Here is a 19,902-nt window from a genome sequence, read left to right on the forward strand (position 1 = left end):
ATAGAGCCTCTCAATAGATCATTTTGAAAAGTTTCTCGGTATTTTGATGAAGTAGATCAAACCCTTGGAGAGTTAACCCCTTCCCGCCCTCGACTTTTTGGAATATTTTCAATGGAAAAAAATAGCCTGCTTGATTAAAAGTCGTATGAAATAGATTAGTAAATCATTAGTTATTTGATTAGTCGTATAATAGCCCTTCAAGATCAAAAAGCCTAATTAGCGGGCTAGTGGTGACTTGCGTAATGATGAGATTCTTGTCGGATTTCCGAGGTATTCAATGAATTCCTAGGCAGCTCTATTGTTTTCAAGTAACGCGTAAGTGCTACAAGAAGCTCAATCCCGCAAAGGCTCTGCGTCACGAACTGGAATGTGCCGGGGTAAGGATGGAGGTATTTTGACGGACGAACGTGATGTGATTGAAAGGTAGAAGCAGCATTACGAGGAACACCTAAATGGCGCAGATGAGGAAGACAAAAGTATCGATTAAAATAGGCCCGGACAAATTGTTTGTTTGCATCAATTGATAGCCAGGATCTGGGATACAGGACAGCTACCGGAGGAGTGGAAGGTGATTGAAAGGTAGAAGCAGCATTACGAGGAACACCTAAATGGCGCAGATGAGGAAGACAAAAGTATCGATTAAAATAGGCCCGGACAAATTGTTTGTTTGCATCAATTGATAGCCAGGATCTGGGATACAGGACAGCTACCGGAGGAGTGGAAGGAGGGAGTTATACACCCAATATACAATATGAATAACAAGTTAGAATGTGAGAAATATTTCAAAGCAACCTATAATAATATCAACCGCGAAGAGCTATTGAAAATTATGAACGAAAACGGGTTTCCCGGGAAACTGACTAGATTGATCAAGGCAACGATGCATACTTTACAGTGCTGTGTGAAGATGTCGGGCGTTACCGGATCCGTTTGAAACACGAAAAGGACTTCGACAAGGCGATAGTTATGAAACGGGCTGGCTTCAACATGCGTGGCACGATCTTCCAGCCAGTTAATCTGTTTCGCTGACGACTGTAGTGTGAAGCAGAAAGGGTGGGATTGAAGGTAAATTTGTCGAATACGGAATCATCTGCTAGCTGGAGGACCGAGTGCGATAGAGCTCGCATTGGCAGACGTGTAATGATCAACAAAGATGAGTTCGTGGTGGTGGATGAATTTGTCTACCTCGGATCATTGGTGACGCCGGATAACAACAGCAACAGAGAAGTTCGAAGACGTATTATTGCCGGAAGTCGTGCTTACTACGGACTCCATAAGACCTTGCGGTCTGGTAAACTTTCTCTCCGTGCTAAATGTACCATGTACAAGACGCTGATATGACCGGTAGTCATTTATGGGCATGAGACGTGGATAATGCTCGAAGAAGACCTGCAAGCGCTAGGAGTTTTTGAACGACGTGTGCTTAGGACGATCTTTGCGAAGTATGTGAGAACGGCGTATGAAAGAGAGGAATGAATCACTAGATTGCGTAACTTTACGGTGAACCTAGTATTCAGAAATTCACTAAAGCTGGAAGCCACGATGGGGAATTTCGGACAATAATCCAGAAAAAAATGGTAATCATCTCGAATGCGGCCGGTACGAGACGAAGAGGGGCGCAACGAGTTAGGGGGTTTGACCAAGGGTAGCATGATCTTGGAACTGTGAAACAATCGAGAAACTGGAGACAAGCAGCCATAGACTGAGTCTGTTGGCGTTTGTTGTCTTCGTAATTTCTAATAAATTTTCGATTTGATTCTTTGGATCTCATATTTTTTAAAGAGAACTATGACTTCAAGAAACCAAAGTTATGCTTGAATAATGTCTGCTAAAATAATAAGCGGGCTCCTGGCAAGACCTTTGACAGTATGCTGCGAATTCTTAGTTGCTCGATTGCCAGTTTTTTTTTTGTCAAGAATCAGATCGATTAGGTCATCATGAACTAGAGCGATAACCCAATGCAATGCCTTGCTATCCTTTTCGATGGACAAGCAATCAAATGTAGCGGCTTGAGGAACTTAATTCACAACTTTCAGTAAACCAACCGATTTCAAGAACTTTTCTACGTGAAATTTCCTGACTGATTCTCTCCGTGCTGGGTCCATAACCTCGTGAAGTTCAGAGAAAACAGAGTGGTTTCGATAGAACAATGAACAAGTTTTTACTGAAAATGTCTTGATTGGTTGGTCGGGTTGTGTTTGATCTTCCGACCTTGACGCTCGCTCCTGCGGGGGCCGGCGATGAGGGCAGGATCAAACATGTCGCGCGTCGATCGAGTAAAGTGAGAAAGTGCCGCTTTCGATTAGTTCTTTTTGATCTTCCGACGTTGACGCTTGCTCCTGGGCAGTGCGTCAAGAAAGCCCGAGAAGGCGTCAGTTGTTTTCCCTCACGGGTTGCGCGCCTTTTTTCTCTGAGTGCTTTAATATAGCCGAGCAAACGAGTGAAACTGAAAGAGGATTGTTGCTGCTCAAGGATGACGGATCAATTGGTGAGCTCGTTTCATGCTACTGTTTCTAATCTACAAAATATGTATGACTGCACCTTTAATCGTTACAACGGTGAGACGTAAATATGATTTTTCAATAAAATATGAATGGTTCGTCACTGTGAGTGTCGACATAAACTCTGATTCATAAATTATTTATGTCTAAATTTTTTTTATTCAAAACAGCTTCTTCTTTTTACCTTTATTTTTGTAATTAAAAAAAAACTTTGAATGGTTTGACACTTTAAGTGTAGACTTCTGAAAGGTTCACTTTATTCAACAAACTTTGAAAGGTTAGTCACCTCAAGTGTCGGCATAATTTTTCTCTACATATATATTGTTCATATCAAATGAAAATATTATATTTACATATAAGCATGTTTATATCTCACAAATAATTATTAATCATGGTCTAAACGCTTATCAAAGTGAATCCTGTGACCCAACGATCCTTCCCATTAACAAACATCCCTCCCAGTAACCTTCTCGGAGATGCAGAGGCAAACACGGTCACCAAATAGCAAAGGTTACACACTAACATTCCTTCCCCCAATCCCACCTGACTGCAAGGACGTGGCCGGCACCATTATTGACCATGTATAAATAGAGGCACTGAATTATGCACACTGAAGAAGATTATGGCCAATCCCAGCCGAACTTCTAGTTGATTTTTTGTGCATTTTCACTGACTTCGGTCAATCACGGAATAGCAACCATTGATATGTGTAGTCAGTCTAAGCTAAGCTAAGCTAAAATGTCTTGATTGGTTGATCGTACAAGAGTGAATTACAAATTAGCTTCTAGGTTTTCGCCCGGTTGTATATCATCAAGAAAATGTGTTACTAATCAATTGGGCATTAGGAGATTTAAAAATTGAAAAAAAAAAGTTTTAAAATCCCACCTTCCATATCTCTTTTTACAATTCTTATAACAAAAATAGTATAATGTGAAATTTTCAGGTTTTTCGGTGGTGATTTAAAGGTTGCTATGTTAACTATGGATAAATTTTGAGAAATATTCCGAACACTTAAGTACGGCAACGTAAGTACAAACTTATATCGCATAATCATCAAAGCCTAATAAAGAGAGTTGCTGAAGAGAGCAGATCAATACGACGAATGAGAAAAAAGGGTAGGAATAAAACGTACATTTTGTGATTAAAACAACATGTGCTATTTTTGGTGGATGGCTCGCCTCTAGTTTAGTCGATTTGCCAAGTTTCAGCTTTTTATTTTATTAAAAAGTCATATACATAATTAAGTTTACGCAAACAATTTGCTCCCTTGCACCAGTAGTTGCCGTCGTGTTCCAGTAGTGGATCAACGGATGGAGGCAGTTTTTAAAATGGATGTATAAAAATGAAGAAAAGTCCCAGAGATGATCTTTATGCTTCATTCGAAAGATATTAGTTGCTGTTCCGAGGGAAAAATGTTAAACCTATGTAAAAATTTACCATTTTGTTTAAAATTCCTTGTATCATTCCCGAACGTCTATTACTGGAGCACTAGCGCACGTGTACGTGTAGTGGCTCAGGCGATTTTATGTAAAAAAATAGCTTTATCACTCTTGTTATATTTTTCCCATATAGTAGAGGTTGAATTCTTTCTGTTAACGCAAAAAGATCTCTGTTAAGGCTTTTCATTATTTTGTTATGATATTTTTATAGCTAAGGTAGTCCACTAATGGCACCGGCACCCTATTCATTAATTTGTTTGTTATTATTTAGCTTTATATGGGAATTCAGCCCTGCAAACTGTTGCGAAAGTCTCAAACAAAATAAGCTCAAAAGGATATGTTTCATCAGCAACTTAAACTCATCAAGGTTTAAAGAATGATTTTTCACTATGAGATAACAAATTTATACTGACATGACAGTATTAACGAGCCCAGAACATTTTCCAAAATTTCTCCATAATAATTTCCATATAAACCTACATGGTCTTTGGACCACCTTCAAATCACCACCGAAAAGGCTGAGAATTTTACAGAACGCTATATTTATCGTAAGAATTGTAAGAAAGATATGGGAGGCAGGATTTTGAAACTTCTTTTCAAATTTAAACTGCCCTATTGGGCATATCAAGCAAGCAAGCAAGCAAGAAGATCATCGAAAAGTTGTCCACGATACACATGCTATGAAGATGTCTTTAAGGGGGCAGGATCCGTCATTGATTTCGGAATTTTCAATAGCAGTTTTTTCGTCCAAAATCAAGAAAATTTACAGGAAAATTTGTTCACTGTTTTTTATTCTCCAACCGAAGCACAGTGAGCACATTTTCATCGAATAATTTTCAGTTTTGAACAAAAAAACTGCTTTTGAAGTTTCGATGATGACGATGATTACGATGACGGAGCGTTGTACGTTAAAAGTCGATAGCAGGAATCTGGATGATACAATGGAGATCAGGCTATTAATGCGTTAAAATGGCAAGAACTCGTTGCCAAAATTTCACACGTCAACAGTTTTCAGTGACATTCTCACAAATCTGCAATGATTGAGACCAACTAGTGCCTTGAACCGAAACGCAATCATATTTAAATAGATTCTTAAGTAGATATCTAATGCTTTCAACCGACTTTGTCATAGCAGGAACGGAAAATTCCACGAAGGATTTCCTACATCCGCGTGAAGGTCAATCGGCCAAGATCATCCACCGCAACTCGATCACGCGTAGAGATAAATAACAACAATAACATCCGATCGAACCAAGGCTACAGAGAGGACATGCCTCGAGAAGATGTATCATCATAATCGACTCGAGCACACTTGACAAAGCTTCATCACCCCACGTCTCGAACTCAAACACACATACATGGAGAAGCATGGTGTTCACCGTTGAACATTTTCCGCATGATTCCCCGAACTGACCACACCGATGGTGTGCGTGCGTGTGAATTATGCAATTTGTGTGCGGATCGGAGAAAACCGGGTCTCCGCCCGAACCGAAAACTGCATTGTGCATGAACATTGAGCATACTGATCCAAAGAAAGACGCCCTTCCATACCACAACATGGAGTCACGTCGCTGCATCGCCGATCGCCTTGGGGGTTCGTCTCTACGCGTTTTTCGCCACAAATGTGAAATTTGAAGCTAGCGAGATGCTGAAGTCTTCGACAGATGCCGACGATGATGCAGATTTCTCAAAGTTGCCCAAGAAAGACGCGAACACAAGACGACGGTGGCGGCGACGACTCGCTACAAGCCCGGCGAATGTCCGGGTGGACAAGCGATTTTGCGCAACTAGACCAGGTCGAGCAGAAACAGCATTCGCATTTTTGAGGCTAAAACAATAAAGATAAATAAACACGACGATGCCGGGCGCGGCGTGGCGGTGGTACCTGAGTTTGATATCGTTGCACGTGTTGCTTCCATTATACCCCGCATCGACTTCCATCGACGACGTTGAACGTCGATGCGAAAAGCAAACCAATTACTTGCCCAGGGAAAGCATTATCGCAGGTCGTAATGGAATGGATTTGTTTTCACTATTCAGTAGTTTCAATCATTCGGAAAGGCAATCTACTTGATTGGAGGATTGATTCGCCCCAACGTGGAAGATAGCAATCAAACCATTATCATAATGCTAGACAGGTGGACTCCGACTCGGGAAACGCCCTGATAAATTTAAAACGTGAGAAACTACACGTGTCTGCTACAAAGTTGCACTTTCGACGCCAAACCTTGTCCAGTGTGTCCCCTACATGCGGTCAGGTATTCGGACTGGCGAATGGATCTACCGTAAGATAGTAACCATGGCACACTGAGGGGACCACAACATAGAGAGACAATTCCTGTTTTGATATCAGACCACCCGAACATGAGCCACAATTACCGGTCCGGGGCCCAGTGTTCAAAATAGTCGTCAGCAAATCTGCATATTGAAATTTTATGGTTCCTCTTATCGTGGGGGTCGATCGGTCGGTCGGTCGGTCGATCGATTCGTACAACAACCTCTTAAGATAGATTTTTTTTTCGGAATTTTACCTTGAATGAAATTCCAATGCCAACTGTCAACATTTTGACGTCGCATTTGTTGTCGAATTTGAAATTTTCCAAAATGAATTCGCTTTGACGAGTTTGGTCCACAATGCGCGGGGCAGGTGTTTTTAAACTTGATCACTATTTCAATGCAAGTCTGAAATGAGAATCTGCACGAAGTTTTTCAGGGATTCCTGCAAAAAATCGTCGAGGATACATTTAGTTTTTTTTTTTCAATTATTATTAAAGCAATTTATTAAAAGAATACTACAAAATTATCTCGAAGGTCAGGAAATTTATTCAGAGGTACTTCCCAAGATATTTACTCAAAAAACCCTTTTCAAGATTAATTAGGGATTTTTCTAATATATGATTTTTTTTTTGTATAAATTCCTTCATTACATTGAAGGAGTTCATAAATTCCTTGAAAAATTTATGGAAGAATATTTTAAGGAATTTATGAAGGAAGCCCAGAATAAATCAATTGGATACTTGCTAAAGTTAATACAGTTAACTCTCCCTTATTCCATATTCCGTATCTCGATAGTTAGAGAACCATAGTTAAAGTTTATTTTCATGGCTACCTCGATGGTCCCTTGGATCGCATTTGTACTGGTTTTGTGTTCTATAACTCGATACCTCACTAACTCGATGGTCCCTTCAATATCGAGTAAGGAGAGTTGACTGTATTAATGAAATTCCTGGTTGAAAGCTTGAGGAAATTCCGAAAATTACTAACGGAACTTTTGTAGTTAATCATAAGAAATCTACGGAAGAATTATTGTAACCATTCCTAATTGTATTAGTAAAGGTACACTAAACAAAGATCATGAACAAATTCATAGACAAATCATAATGGACTGTACAAATATTTGGGGTTACAATTCCAGGATGAAAACGTCAAAAACCCTTCAGCAATATCGGAGGTAATAGTATGAATCCTCAAAGAAATTCATAGAAGTGCGCTCTAAGAAAAACCTGTTGGCTGGCATTCTTTGATGAATTATAAAATCTTTAAATAATTACTCTTGGAGTTATTTGTATTTTTTATTTGGTCTCTTTTCCGTCTATTTTCAGACATAGGGCTTGTAAGACTCATTCGCTAGCAGCCCTGCATAAAGGAAAACTGTTGGGTGAAATTTTGAAGAACTTTTAAAAGAATTCCATCTAAATTGTTAGAAAAATTCCTTGCATTATTTAAGCCATTTTTTTCTCCAATTTGTGTTGAAATACTTGCAGAAACAAATTCGTCTCGCATTTGAGACAGATTCGTCTCGAATCTGAGATAGATTTGTCTCGAATCTGAGTCAGATTCGTCTCGAATCTGAGACAGATTCGTCTCGAATCTGAGACAGATTCGTCTCGAATCTGAGATGGATTCGTCTCGAATTTGAGATAGATTCGTCTCGAATCTGAGACAGATTCGTCTCGAATCTGAGACAGATTCGTCTCGAATCTGAGACAGATTCGTCTCGAATCTGAGACAGATTCGTCTCGAATCTGAGACAGATTCGTCTCGAATCTGAGACAGATTCGTCTCGAATCTGAGACAGATTCGTCTCGAATCTGAGACAGATTCGTCTCGAATCTGAGACAGATTCGTCTCGAATCTGAGACAGATTCGTCTCGAATCTGAGACGGATTCGTCTCGAATCTGAGACAGATTCGTCTCGAATCTGAGACAGATTCGTCTCGAATCTGAGACAAATTCGTCTCGAATCTGAGACAAATTCGCCAAGAATCTGAAACAGATTTTGCTCAATTCCGAGACCGATTCGTCTTGAATCTGAGGTAGATTTTGCTCGAATCTAAGACAGATTATGCTCGAATCTGAGACAGAATCTGCTCGAATGTGAGACAGGTTCGTCTCAAATCTGAGACAGATTGGTCTCCAATCTAAGACAGACTGGTCTTGAAATTGAGACCGACTCGTCTCGAATCCGAGACAGATTCTGCTCTCAAATTCGAGAATCTGAGACAGATTCGAATCTAAGACAGATTCGTCTAGAATCTGAGGAATATTTTGCTCGAATCTAAGACAGAATCGGAGACAGATTCGTCTTGAATCAAAAATCTGAGGCAGATTCTGCTTAAACCTGAGACAGATTCTGCACGAATCTGAAATGGATCCTTCTCGAATCTGAGAGATTCATCTCGAATCTGAGACAGATTTTGCTCGATTCTGAGACAGATTCGTCTTCAATCTAAGACAGATTATTCTCACATCTGAAACACATTTTGCTCGTATCTGAGACAGATTTTGCTCGAATCTAAGACAGATTCTGCTCGAATCTGAGACAGATTTTGATCGAATCTAAGACAGATTCTGCTCGAATCTGAGACAGATTGGTCTCGATATTGAGACAGATTCGTCTCGAATCTGAGACTGATACGTCTCGAATCTGAGACAATTTCGTTTCGAATCTGAGTGATACATATTCTGCTCTGAGATTCGAATCTGAGGCAGATTCGTTTCGAATCTGATGCAGGTTCGCCTCGAATCTGAGACAGATTTTGCTCGAATCTGAGACAGATTCGTCTCGAATCAAAGACAGATTCTGCTTGAACCTGAGACAGATTCTGCACGAATCTGAAATGGATCCTGCTCGAATCTAAGAGATTCTGCTCGAATGTGAGGTAGATTCATCTCGATTCTGAGACATGAATCTAAGACAGATTCGTCTCGAATCATTTTTCGCGTTTAGTATCATAAGAGCGTATCTGCAGTGATTGATTTCTATTTTCTTCGATTTTCTCTTTGGATTTATACGTGAAATTTATCCGGTTTTCGGTAGATTTTCCAATGTAGTGTAAAGAAGGACGTAGAGAACTTTCTACTGAAACACGAAAAACAAACAAAAAACTTCATCTGATCAAGTTATTAGCAAAAGAAAAAATCGATGTAGACAAACCGATGTCTGTAGTAATCACTCATGACACTAAACGCGAATTAAAAAAAAATCTTAGATTTGATTGATTAGAGGCTCCAAAAAATTCTTGCGTGATTTTCTCACAGATTTGCATGAGTTTCTTCACATATTGTTCGATCAACAGCTAGAAATTCTTCCAGTAATCCTTCATAAAAACATGCATTCAATTCTCTATAGATTCCACCGACAATTCTACCAGGGATCCGTGCCGAAATTCCTCCAGCGTTTTACTCAGGAATGCTGAAAGAAAGTGGTAGCATTTAGAGACTTTGTAATATGTATGTGTAATATTGTATTGCTGTGTGCGTTTGAAATGCAAATATCAAATGCGGGAACACCAAACGCGGTAAGATTTTTCACAAGAAATGCGATGTCAAAGATGGATTTTTCTTGCTAGGGTGGCGGTGATTTATGTAATCGTTGCTAGGTGTCCTTTGATTGTTTTGTGTTACCGCATTTGGAGGACGTTTAGACAAGATTTGCATCTCAAATGCAAACAGCAATAATGTGAATTTAGACAGTCTCCATTTTTAGTTGATGGGCTCTGTCTCTTATTTGCTTGTAGTAAGTCCTAGTGCAATATTCTAGAGGCTCTAGGAAAATCGTCAGAAGCTTACGCAAATAGTTCACGGCTTCTTCGTGAAATTCTTCTGAGGTTCCTACAGGATAAGCTTCTGAAGTTCTACTAGTTATTTATTCGTAATTTGCTCCAAGAAATCCTTGAACACTTCAACGTAGTTACCTGCAGTAATTCTGTTGCGCCACTAGAGTAGGCACGACGAAAATTGTAATCATAGTAAGCCCTGACCCTGTTGGCATGGCAGCTCTCCAAGAGAGCAACCCCAATCAAGTTGGAAGCGAGAAAATCATCGAGTCACACTCTCCACCGGAATCGAAGAGTTTCGGTACGATCCAGACGGCGACATATCTCTCGATTCGAGGGTACGCCCGGTACGAGGACGTGTTCAAAGAGGACGGTAGGCAGCTGGACGACAAGGTGAAGGTAAGGCTGCTTCTGCGTAAAATCGTAAGGCAATTCCACGAAAAATGTTTGGCGAATCACCCACGTGATTTTGACTTCGAATACACCGTCAGGTCCCTCATCAACGCTAGCTAGCGGTGTCTTCAATATGACAAAAAAGACGCAGACGATTTTTACTCGTACGCTGCGTTGGTCAACAAGTACTGTGAAGTGTTCCAGATCGAAAGCTATCTAGCGATCAATTCAAAACGCTGCGGTTTCCAGTTACCGCGCGATTTGGACATCCGGACGAGGCTCCACGGGAAATTGGAAACAGAAGAAAACGCGCCGCCCGCCGACGGTGGCACCTTGAAGCTTGAAAACCTGGTTGATGATCACTCGTCATCGTGCTTCTACCCAGAAGGAGAAAACCCCGAAGACACCTTGCTGATTCTTCGGGGTTCTACACCTCGTCAAGGAGTGCCCCTATCAATCACGTAGCTGTGCGAAGTGCAAGCTGAAGGGCCACAAGGAAGGTTACTGCTCCTCATCCGAAAAGATGCCATCGAAGCAGTTCGACAAACCGAAACCTAATGACACCGTCAAGTCTAAGAGTATCTCGGTTAAGCGATTCAGTCTCAGGGAACAGCGGAAGTGTAAATGTCAAGATCAATGGTTCAGCAGCAACGTTACAGCTCGATTGTGCTTCCTACATGGTGACATCATCTCAACTATTTCTAGGGCAACTGATAAGAACAATTCTGGACCTGCTGAAGTCATGCTTCCTGAGTCCAACCCGTATCAACGAGATTCAACAGACAATACGGTGCAGTGAAGAGAAACTTCGATCCCAAAGACTTGGTCTACGTTCAGGTCTACAGCCGTAACGCAACCGAATGGATTGCCAGACAGGTAATTGAGCGCAAGAGCTCCGTGAACTACGCCGTTCTGCTCGAAACGCCTCATCCGAGCGCACATCAAACAGCTACTACAACGTCACTCAAGCATAAATGATGTTGATCCAACGCCTCGTAATCAGCTGCCCTTGTCCTTCCTGATCGACGTATTCCAGCTTAAGTTCCGAACCCAGTGGCTCCGGTGAATCATTCCCTCGCTGATTACAGGCATCGTCCCGAGCCCTGCTATTCCAGATGGCGGACACGAAGATGAAATAACGCACGAATACTCAGATGTTAACGCAACACAACAAGGAACATCGTAACAAAGGCCATTAGAACAGGACAACGCAGCAGGTCGTAATCATGGACAAGAAGAATTTCGACGAACGAAAAAGAAACGAAGGCCCCTACCGACATTTGAGAGTCATCAAGTTTATGGACAAAACCCTGAAGGACTGCAAGGCAATCATTGGCGAAACAAACCCCATTCTTCCACGAATCGAAGGACTTCCGAAAATTAATTGCCGTGAAATCATTTCGGCAGGTGGATCCCCCACTCATAAATTGGCAAAATGGTTAGTCAAGGAATTCCAGAGGCATACCCACTAGGTTAGTTAAAAATATCCAGAAGTTCTCAAGAAACTATTAGAGTCAGGAAACATCGAGGATGACGAGTGGCTCTTTTCCCCAGCGTTCCAGTAAAGGGCTCCCTAAATCATCTCGAAGACTGATTATTACCTCAAAGGGCGGATGCAGCATGGAAAGAAAAAGTCAAGAGGTTGGCATGAATGTGCATGGACGAGAACTACTTTCAGTTTCGAGGAAACTTTTAAAAGCAGACAAAAGGGTCCCCCATGGGAAACCCTTTCTCCCCGTTTTTGTGAAAGCTATTCATGGCGAGTCCTGAGGAAAATTTAAAGAAACATGTATTGCCGGATAAATGGTAGAGATACGTCAACGACATTTTCAGCGTTAGCAAGCGGAAGAATGTACCTATGATTTTTGGTACAATCAACAGCGTACACAAGGATATCAAGTTCACCCACAAGAAGGAGAAGGAGGGAAAATGCCATTTTTGGATCTACTTGTCATCAGGGAAGAAAGTTCATCGTTCAACTTCGAAATCTATACGAAGTCTACAAACACTCAGAGAGTCATCTCCTACACATCGAACCATTCGTTCCAGCATAAGATGCCAGCGTTTCACCACATGGTCCACAGGATGCAGACTCTACCCCTCAGCGAAGACGGAAACACTAAAGAACTGGAATACAAGGCATGGACGATAAGATCCATCTTATGCTTTGACGATACTCACCCCTATCTGCGAACCCATGAAGAGAGTTTTCATCCCGTACGACAGACACATCAACCAACTCAACACCTCATTAGGCTCTGCCAAGGATCCGAACAAGGCTGGCGTTACACAGCAGAATAGACTGTTGCAATCATTCCAATTATTCCTCCGATCGTTCATACACAAATTTCTTCAGGAATTCCGGTCGATGTTTTTCAAGGAATTCCTTCAGAAATTCTTGCTGAGATTGTAATTAATGATCTAGAAAACTAACCTCAGCAGTCCAAGGGTTTTTTTTTCGGAGATTCTATAAGATTTCTAATAAAAATATATCTTGTAAAATCTTCAATAGTTTATTCGACAACTTCTAGAAAACATGCTGGAACATTTTTTTTGTAAACCTATGCAATTTCTGGAAGACTTCCTGAAGCAACAGCTTGAGTTCTTGAAGATGTCCTTAATAGGAATCTTGGATGAATTCCTGGAGGACTGTCTTAAGAAATTTTTGATAGAATCTTCGGAGAATTTCATGAGAACATTCCTGGTCGAAAGTTTGGAACAATTCCTAGGTTTATTCTTAGAAAAATTCCAGATTGACTTCTTGGAAGTATCCTGACAATATTTTTGGAAAAATTCCTTAGGAAGTTCACCAAATGGGCTCCTTTAGAAATCTTCGCTGAAGGAAACTTTGGGTGAATACCTGAATTTGATTCTATTCTTAAGCCACTTACAGTGGCTACCACCCCTGGATATGACGATATATCCGATACTCTCAGGTTTTAGGACCCCTCGATTGGTCCTAATGCTTCAAAACAGCATAAATTCGCTTCGCGCAACTCTTGACCTTCACCACCCCGTATGCTCGTAATAGATAAACATCCAACAATTAGAAGTGAGCCATTACTCATAAGCCAGAATCGAGGGCGCACGCCCATATGGCGATTGCAGCAGCCCTGCCGCTGCTCAACTCCGCAGGATTTGCGCAAGACCCTACCTTGGAAGAGGCAGACCTTGTACTTCCACCTCGTCCGATCCTAAGCTGTTGTGTACTAATTGATCCACTTCCACACATGGGGGGCTTGTTCTAGAGAAAGATCCGGTTTGCCGGTGGCGATCTGGAAAGTTCTTGAGCTTGCACTCGGTCCATTCGTGGTGTTTTTTTTTTTAATTTTTGCACATTGGTCCACCGGGGCCGATAGCCTTGTAACATTGAAACATCGAAACTTCCAGAAAACTGGTGCCAATTGCGAGTGAATGCGCGTTCGCTGGCGCGCGGTACATACCGTTGGCGTTGGCACAGACAGCCCGGTTGGCCATACCGCCGCGATCATACATACATAATTGAGAGTAGAATTGGAGTTATGCAACATCTTTGGTAGCCTGCCGGCTGTGGTGCGCGCCACCGCTTCGCAGAGGTCCAATTTTGTAGAAAGCTGACAAAAATCCAATTTCCAAACATGTTATAAGTTGAAAGCCGAAAACAAACATCTTCAATATCAGATATTTAAGAACCCATGTGATAATTTCAAAGATCATTGTTTTTCTTCATGTTTAAACTTTAAATACACAACAGAACTATTAAGTCTTCACCGAAACTCGTGTAAATTAGGTTTTCAGCACAAGCTTTTCTAAGAGAACCATCCTAACTTTGCCTAAAAATTTTTTTAAGTTAAGATTCTCAAAATGTATGAAAATACAGTTTTATTTAATCTTGTACTATGAAAACTAAAACAATGGTGACTATTTTCATAATAGAATCTGCAATACTAAAACTTGTTCCTCAAAAAAACTTGTAAAATATTACACATGCGTATTTTTTAACCAAGATATTTCCAATCCGGACCACCGTGCGCTCTAGACTTTTACGCCGAACTGACCAAAGTCCAATAATTGCACATTGCACAGGCTGATATGTACTTCTGCTTCTGCTGCTGTCGCTGCTGCTGCACATAAGTCTACCGCGATCGGATCGCACCAGTCGTGATTGGAGTTTTCGTTCAAGATCTTCGGGGTGATCTGCTGTTGTTGTGGGAAAGCGGTTCGCAGTGTTTACCAGGTTGTGGCCAGCGTTACTCGATACAACGTTTTAGCTCTCGCGGTTGGAGGGTTTTCCCCCGAAGTTCGGTTACGGCGACTGTTCTAGGTGCTTGAGAAATTATAGTAGATTAAACCTAATTCCGATCATTCACTTTCGCATATCATCACGGGATATTCCATTGTATTGTATTTGAACGCATTAAACTAATGAATGTTTCTTTTCCGATCTTCTTCGCAGGTACGTATTGGAAAAACACGCATCGTGAGCAATGATATTGAGGTTTGTGCTTAGAGAAACCGCTCAGAGATGATTCAGCAGTGCAACGAATTCACTAAAATCAAGGTCATCGTGAAAGAAAAAAAAACGAAAATGGTGAAGATAATCGTTACCAATCGTTACTACCGAAAAGCTAACATCCAAGTGTATTCAAATGGTGTTCTAGCCTCTACGTGTCTGGCGATGCACGGTTGAAGGTGGCACGTGCCAATTGATCAGCGGAAAATGCAAAAAGTGATTTACAATTTGACGAAATAATGTGGTGCCGTCGAAAGCCGTCCGTGTCCAAATTACGTGTGCGTTACGCTAAGTGATTTTTTTTGTACACCGTTAATTGATTCTGAGAAGAGCCTGTTGTCCGAGGTTTGATTGGAAGGTTATATTTTTGGGAAATTTGTTGTACCAAGCTGTGGTAATACTGTTAAATGCGTCAGTTGATCGAATACGATCCAGTTCGAATGTTATTCTTGACCGACGAATAAATCTCCGTGATAGGAGAAACCGTTGTGAAAAAGTTTTCGATCCGCCCACGTAGGTCGAAAATGGCAAAGTTCGAGAAAATTATGTGCAGTGCTCGTGAACAAATTCGTAGTTGCAGCTGTAACCGAAAGTGATGTTGTTTGACTTCGGCTGTGGTAAACCGTTTACTGATTTGCTAAAAAGGAGCAAAGGCATGTTTGATTGTATACATCGTTGTTGTTAAAAGTGGGTGTATCGAATATAATGAATCAATCGAATTTTCGTTGAGATTAGGAAGCCATCCAAACTATGCATGGTTTGGAGGCTCCATTCAGATTCAGAAATGACCACGACTCTAGCAGCAATTGAGATTAGGAAAAAAATGTTTGTTGAACATCTAATGCTTCTTTAGACCGTGGAATCAGCTCCATCTTCCTAAGTGTCACGGAAAAGGGATAGTATCCATTCGAAAGAAGAAGGGGAGATCAGTTTGGTAAGTGATAAACAGTTACTGTTGTTTGACAATCGATCCGCGTATTCTACGCTACGCAAGACAGTGTTAGTTAAATCTTGTTTAATTGAGAACAATTTTCTGAAATTTCAAATTTTGAAGTGTGCACAATTTTTTTATCTCGTCATGCGTTAATTGAATGCAACTCTACGTGCATAGCATCCTGTTTTGGTTCGGCATGAACCACTTACGAATATAAGATGATTTGTGATATGCTTTTAGTGCATGTCGTTCTGTATCGTTACTTTTATCAAATATTGTAAAATAATTGTGTAAAACGAATATTGTTTTTTATAGTCATAAAACTTTAGCGCTGTGCAAAATTATTCTTTCACCAATTGAACAATTTGACAATCAATGAAAACAAAATACCATCAGTGCACCAGATTCCGCTCATTTAAGGAAAGTTATGTGTTCAAATGTTTAATTTAAAATAACTATTGTGTCGATCAATACTACTTTTTGAAACTTTTTGTATCTTCCTGCTTCTAGTGATTTTCCATGTCAAAAAGAAGCATTTCCACAATTTCTAAAAGGAGTTGACAAATTCGTACCTCACCGTAGCTTCTGCACGAGCTTCTGCTTGTAGAAAAATCGTTTGTTGCTTTTAGAAAAACTGTTTGCAGATACTAAAAAAAGCCTTTCAAAGCTTTCGAAAGAAATGGTTTCTGGAAGAAAATGCTCAAGGCTTATAAAAGTGGCCTTTTACAACTTCAGGAGGTCGCTTTTGTATTTTTTTGGAGGTAGCTTTTATCAGCTACTGGAAGTTTATCGAAGAAGCTAATTTAAACTTTTTCATGAAAAAGTTTCTCATAAATTTCGACTGAAAAAAAATATTATGCGGCTTATTCTGAACCTTCGCAAAAATATTTTTTGGAGCTTTTGAAAGCAAATTTTCATACCTTTCAAAGAAACATCTGTAAAAAGTTTTTCCAGCTTGTAAAAAAAGCTCCTCCATCTACTGTTAGAAGCTTCTGAAAAAAAATTCTCCAGCTTCTGGTCTTTTAGTTTTTAGAAGAAGCTCTTCCAGCTTCTGGAAGTAGTCATTGCAGCTTCTGGAAGCAGCTCTTCAAGCTTCTGGAAGAAGCTCTTACAGCTTCTGGAAGCAGCTTTCCAGCTTCTAGAGCCGCTTTCTAGCTTCTGGAAGCAGATTTTCTTGCTTCTGGAACAAGCTCCACCAACTTTTGGAAGAAACTCTTCCAGCTTCTGGAAGCAGCTCTTCCAACTTCTGAAAGCAACTCTCCCAGCATCTGGAACAAGCTCCATGATCTTTTGGAAGAAACTGTTTCAGCTTCTGGAAGCAGCTTTTCCAGTTTCTGGAAGCAGCTCTTCCTGTTTCTGGAACAAGCTCCACCAACTTTTGGAAAAAAATCTTCTAGCTGCTGGAAGCAGCTCTTCCAGTTTCTGCAAGCATTTCTCCCAGCTACTGCAAGCAGCTCTTCCGGCTTCTGGAAGTAGTTCTTCCAGCTTCTGGAAGCAGCTCTATCAGCTTCTGGAAGCAGTGCTTCCATGTTCTGAAAGTATTTGTCTCAGATTTTGCTCTTCCAGTTTCGGGAAGCAGCTCTCCCTGCAACTGGAAGCAACTCTCAACGCAGCTTTTATAGCTTCTGTAACTCTCCATGCAGCTCTTCCAACTTCTGGAAACAGCTCTTCTTGCTTTGGAAAAAGCTCCACCAACTTATGAAAGCATCCAGCTTCTAAAAGCAGTTCTCCCAGCTTCTGGACTCAGATCTTCCAGCTTTTGGAAGCAGCTTTTACAGCTTCTGGAAGTAGCTCTTCCAGCTTTTGGAAGCAGCTCTTCCATTTTCTGGATGCAGCTCTTCCAGCTTCTGGAAGCAGCTCTTACAGCTTCTGGAAGCAGCTCTTCCAGCTGCTGGAAGAAACTCCGCCAACTTTTGGAAAAAAAAAATTATTCCAGCTTCTGGGAGCAGCTCTTCCAGCTTCTGAAGGCAGCTTTTCTAGTTGCTGGAAGCAGCTCTTCCAGTTTCTGGAAGCAGCTTTCCAGTTTCTGGATGCAGCTCTTCCAGCTTTTGGAAGCAGTTCTTCCAGCTGCTGGAAAAAGCTCCACAAACTTTTGGAAGAAACTATGTCAGCTTCTGGGATCAGCTCTCCCGGCTTCTGGAAGCAGCACTTCCAGCTTCTGGAAGCAGCACTTCCAGCTTCTGGAAGCAACTCTTCCAGCTTCTGTCCAGCTTCTGGAATCAGCTCTTCCAGCTGCTGAAAGAAGCTCCACCAACTTCTAGAAGAAACTCTTCCAGCTTCTGAGTGTAGCTCTTCCAGCTACTGAAGGCAGCACTTCTAGCTTCTGGAAACAGCTCTCCCAGCTTCTGAAAGAAGCTTCACCAACTTTTGGAAGAAACCCTTCCACCTTCTGGAAGCAGCTCTTCTAGCTTCTGGAAGCAGCTCTTCCAGCTTCTGAAGGCAGCTCTTCTAGCTTCTGAAACCAGCTCTTCCAGCTTCTGGAAGAAGTTCCACCAACTATTGAAAGAAACTCTTCCAGCTTCTGAGAGCAGATCTTCCAGCTTGTGGAAGCAACTTTTCCAGCTTCTGAGAGCAGATCTTCCAGCTTCTGGAAGCAGCTGTTCCAGGTTCTGAAAGCAGCTCTGTTAGCTTCTGGAAGCAGCTCTTCCAGCTTCTGAAGGCAGCTCGTTTAGCTTCTGGAAGTGGCTCTTCCAGCTTCGGGAAGCAGCTCTTCCAGCTTCTGGAAGAAGCTCCACCATACAAGAAACTCTTCCAGCTTCTGGAAGCAGCTCTTCCAGCTTCTGGAAGCAGCTCTCCCAGCTTCTGTAAGCAGCTCTTCCAGCTCCCGGCAGCAGCTCTTTTCGCTTCTGGAAGCAGTTCGCCCAGCTTTCGGAAGTAGCTTCTCCTGCTTCTGGTAAAATCTCCTCTAGCTTCTGGGAGAAGCTGTTCCAGCTTCGAGGGATAAGCTTTCTCAACTTCTCGAGATAAACTTTTTCAGATTCTCGGAAGAAACATTCGCAGCTTCTAGAAAAAACTTTCCAGCTTCCAGTAGAATATTTCTTAGCTTTTTAAGGGAAGCTTTTTCAGCTTCTCAGAAAAAAACTTACCCAACTTCTCGGAAGAAACTTTATCAGAATCTTGGGAGAAGCCTTGTCAGCATTTCGAAAGAAGTTTTCATTGCTTTCTTGGATAAACTTATCAGGTTCTTTGCAGAGGCTTTCTCAGATTGTCGAGAGAAGCTTTCACATTTTCCCGGGAGAGGATTTTTTTTTAATTCTCAAGATAAACTTCCTCAGCTTTTCGGAGAAGCTTTCTCAGCTCCACAGGAGAAGGTTTCTCACATCTTTAAGAGGAAGTTCTCCACCCAGCTTTCTCAGATTCTCGGGAGAAACCTTCTTAGCATTTCGTAACAAGTTTTCCCAGCTTTTCGGGAAAAACTTCCTCAGCCTCTCGAAAATAAATTTTAAGCGTCTTGGAAGAAACTTATCTGGTTCTTTGCAGAACTTTTCTCATCTTCTTGGAAGAAGTTTTCTCATCTTCCCGGGAGAGGCTTTCTCAAATTCTGGAAAGTAGATTCGTCATACATTTTAGAGGTGGTTCCTAACTCATCAGGAATAGCTTTCAATGCTTCTCTAGATGAGCTTTTTCAGCTTCTCAAGAAAAGCATTGCTAAAGAAGTTTTTACAGCTTTTCGTAAAAATCTTTCTCAGCATCTAGGAAAACTCTTAGCTTCTTGGAAGAAACTTGTCAGGTTCTTTGCAGAAGCTTTTTCATATTCTCGAGAGAAGCTTTCTCATCTTCCCGGGAGAGGCTTTCTCAAATTCTCGAGATAAGCTTCCTCAGCTTTTCGGAGAAGCTTTCTCAGCTCCACAGAAGAAGGTTTCTCGTATCTTTGAGAGGAATTTTTCAACCCATAAGGAATAGTTTTCAAAGATTCTCGATATAAGCTCTCTCAGCTTCTCCAGTTAAACTTTCGCAGTTTCTCAGGATAAACATTCTCAGCTTCTCGGGACAAGTTTCCTCAGCTTCTCTGGAAAATATTTTTTTAGTTAATTGTAGAAGCTTCATCAGCTCAAGAAAAGCACAGATTCTCAGAAAAAAAACT

The 19,902-nt window shown here is 41.2% G+C and overlaps 1 protein-coding gene across 5 annotated transcripts in view; it reads left to right on the plus strand.

Annotated features, from left to right (window-relative positions):
• Positions 1-19,902, plus strand: part of LOC5572161 (elongation of very long chain fatty acids protein AAEL008004) — a 133,684-nt gene that overhangs the window by 35,207 nt on the left and 78,575 nt on the right. The window contains exon 1 of one of the 5 annotated variants that reach the window (XM_021837995.1): positions 14,565-14,695. The exons of 2 other annotated variants lie outside the window; for them this stretch is intronic. The gene's annotated coding sequence lies outside the window, so the exon portion shown is untranslated. Of the gene's footprint in view, positions 1-14,564; positions 14,696-14,893; positions 15,819-19,902 lie in introns of those variants that run through there. 2 more of the 5 variants (XM_001660189.2, XM_021837996.1) reach the window with 2 other exon arrangements.

Source organism: Aedes aegypti, chromosome 1, assembly GCF_002204515.2.
Source record: "Aedes aegypti strain LVP_AGWG chromosome 1, AaegL5.0 Primary Assembly, whole genome shotgun sequence".
In the NCBI taxonomy this organism is placed as follows: domain Eukaryota; kingdom Metazoa; phylum Arthropoda; class Insecta; order Diptera; family Culicidae; genus Aedes; species Aedes aegypti.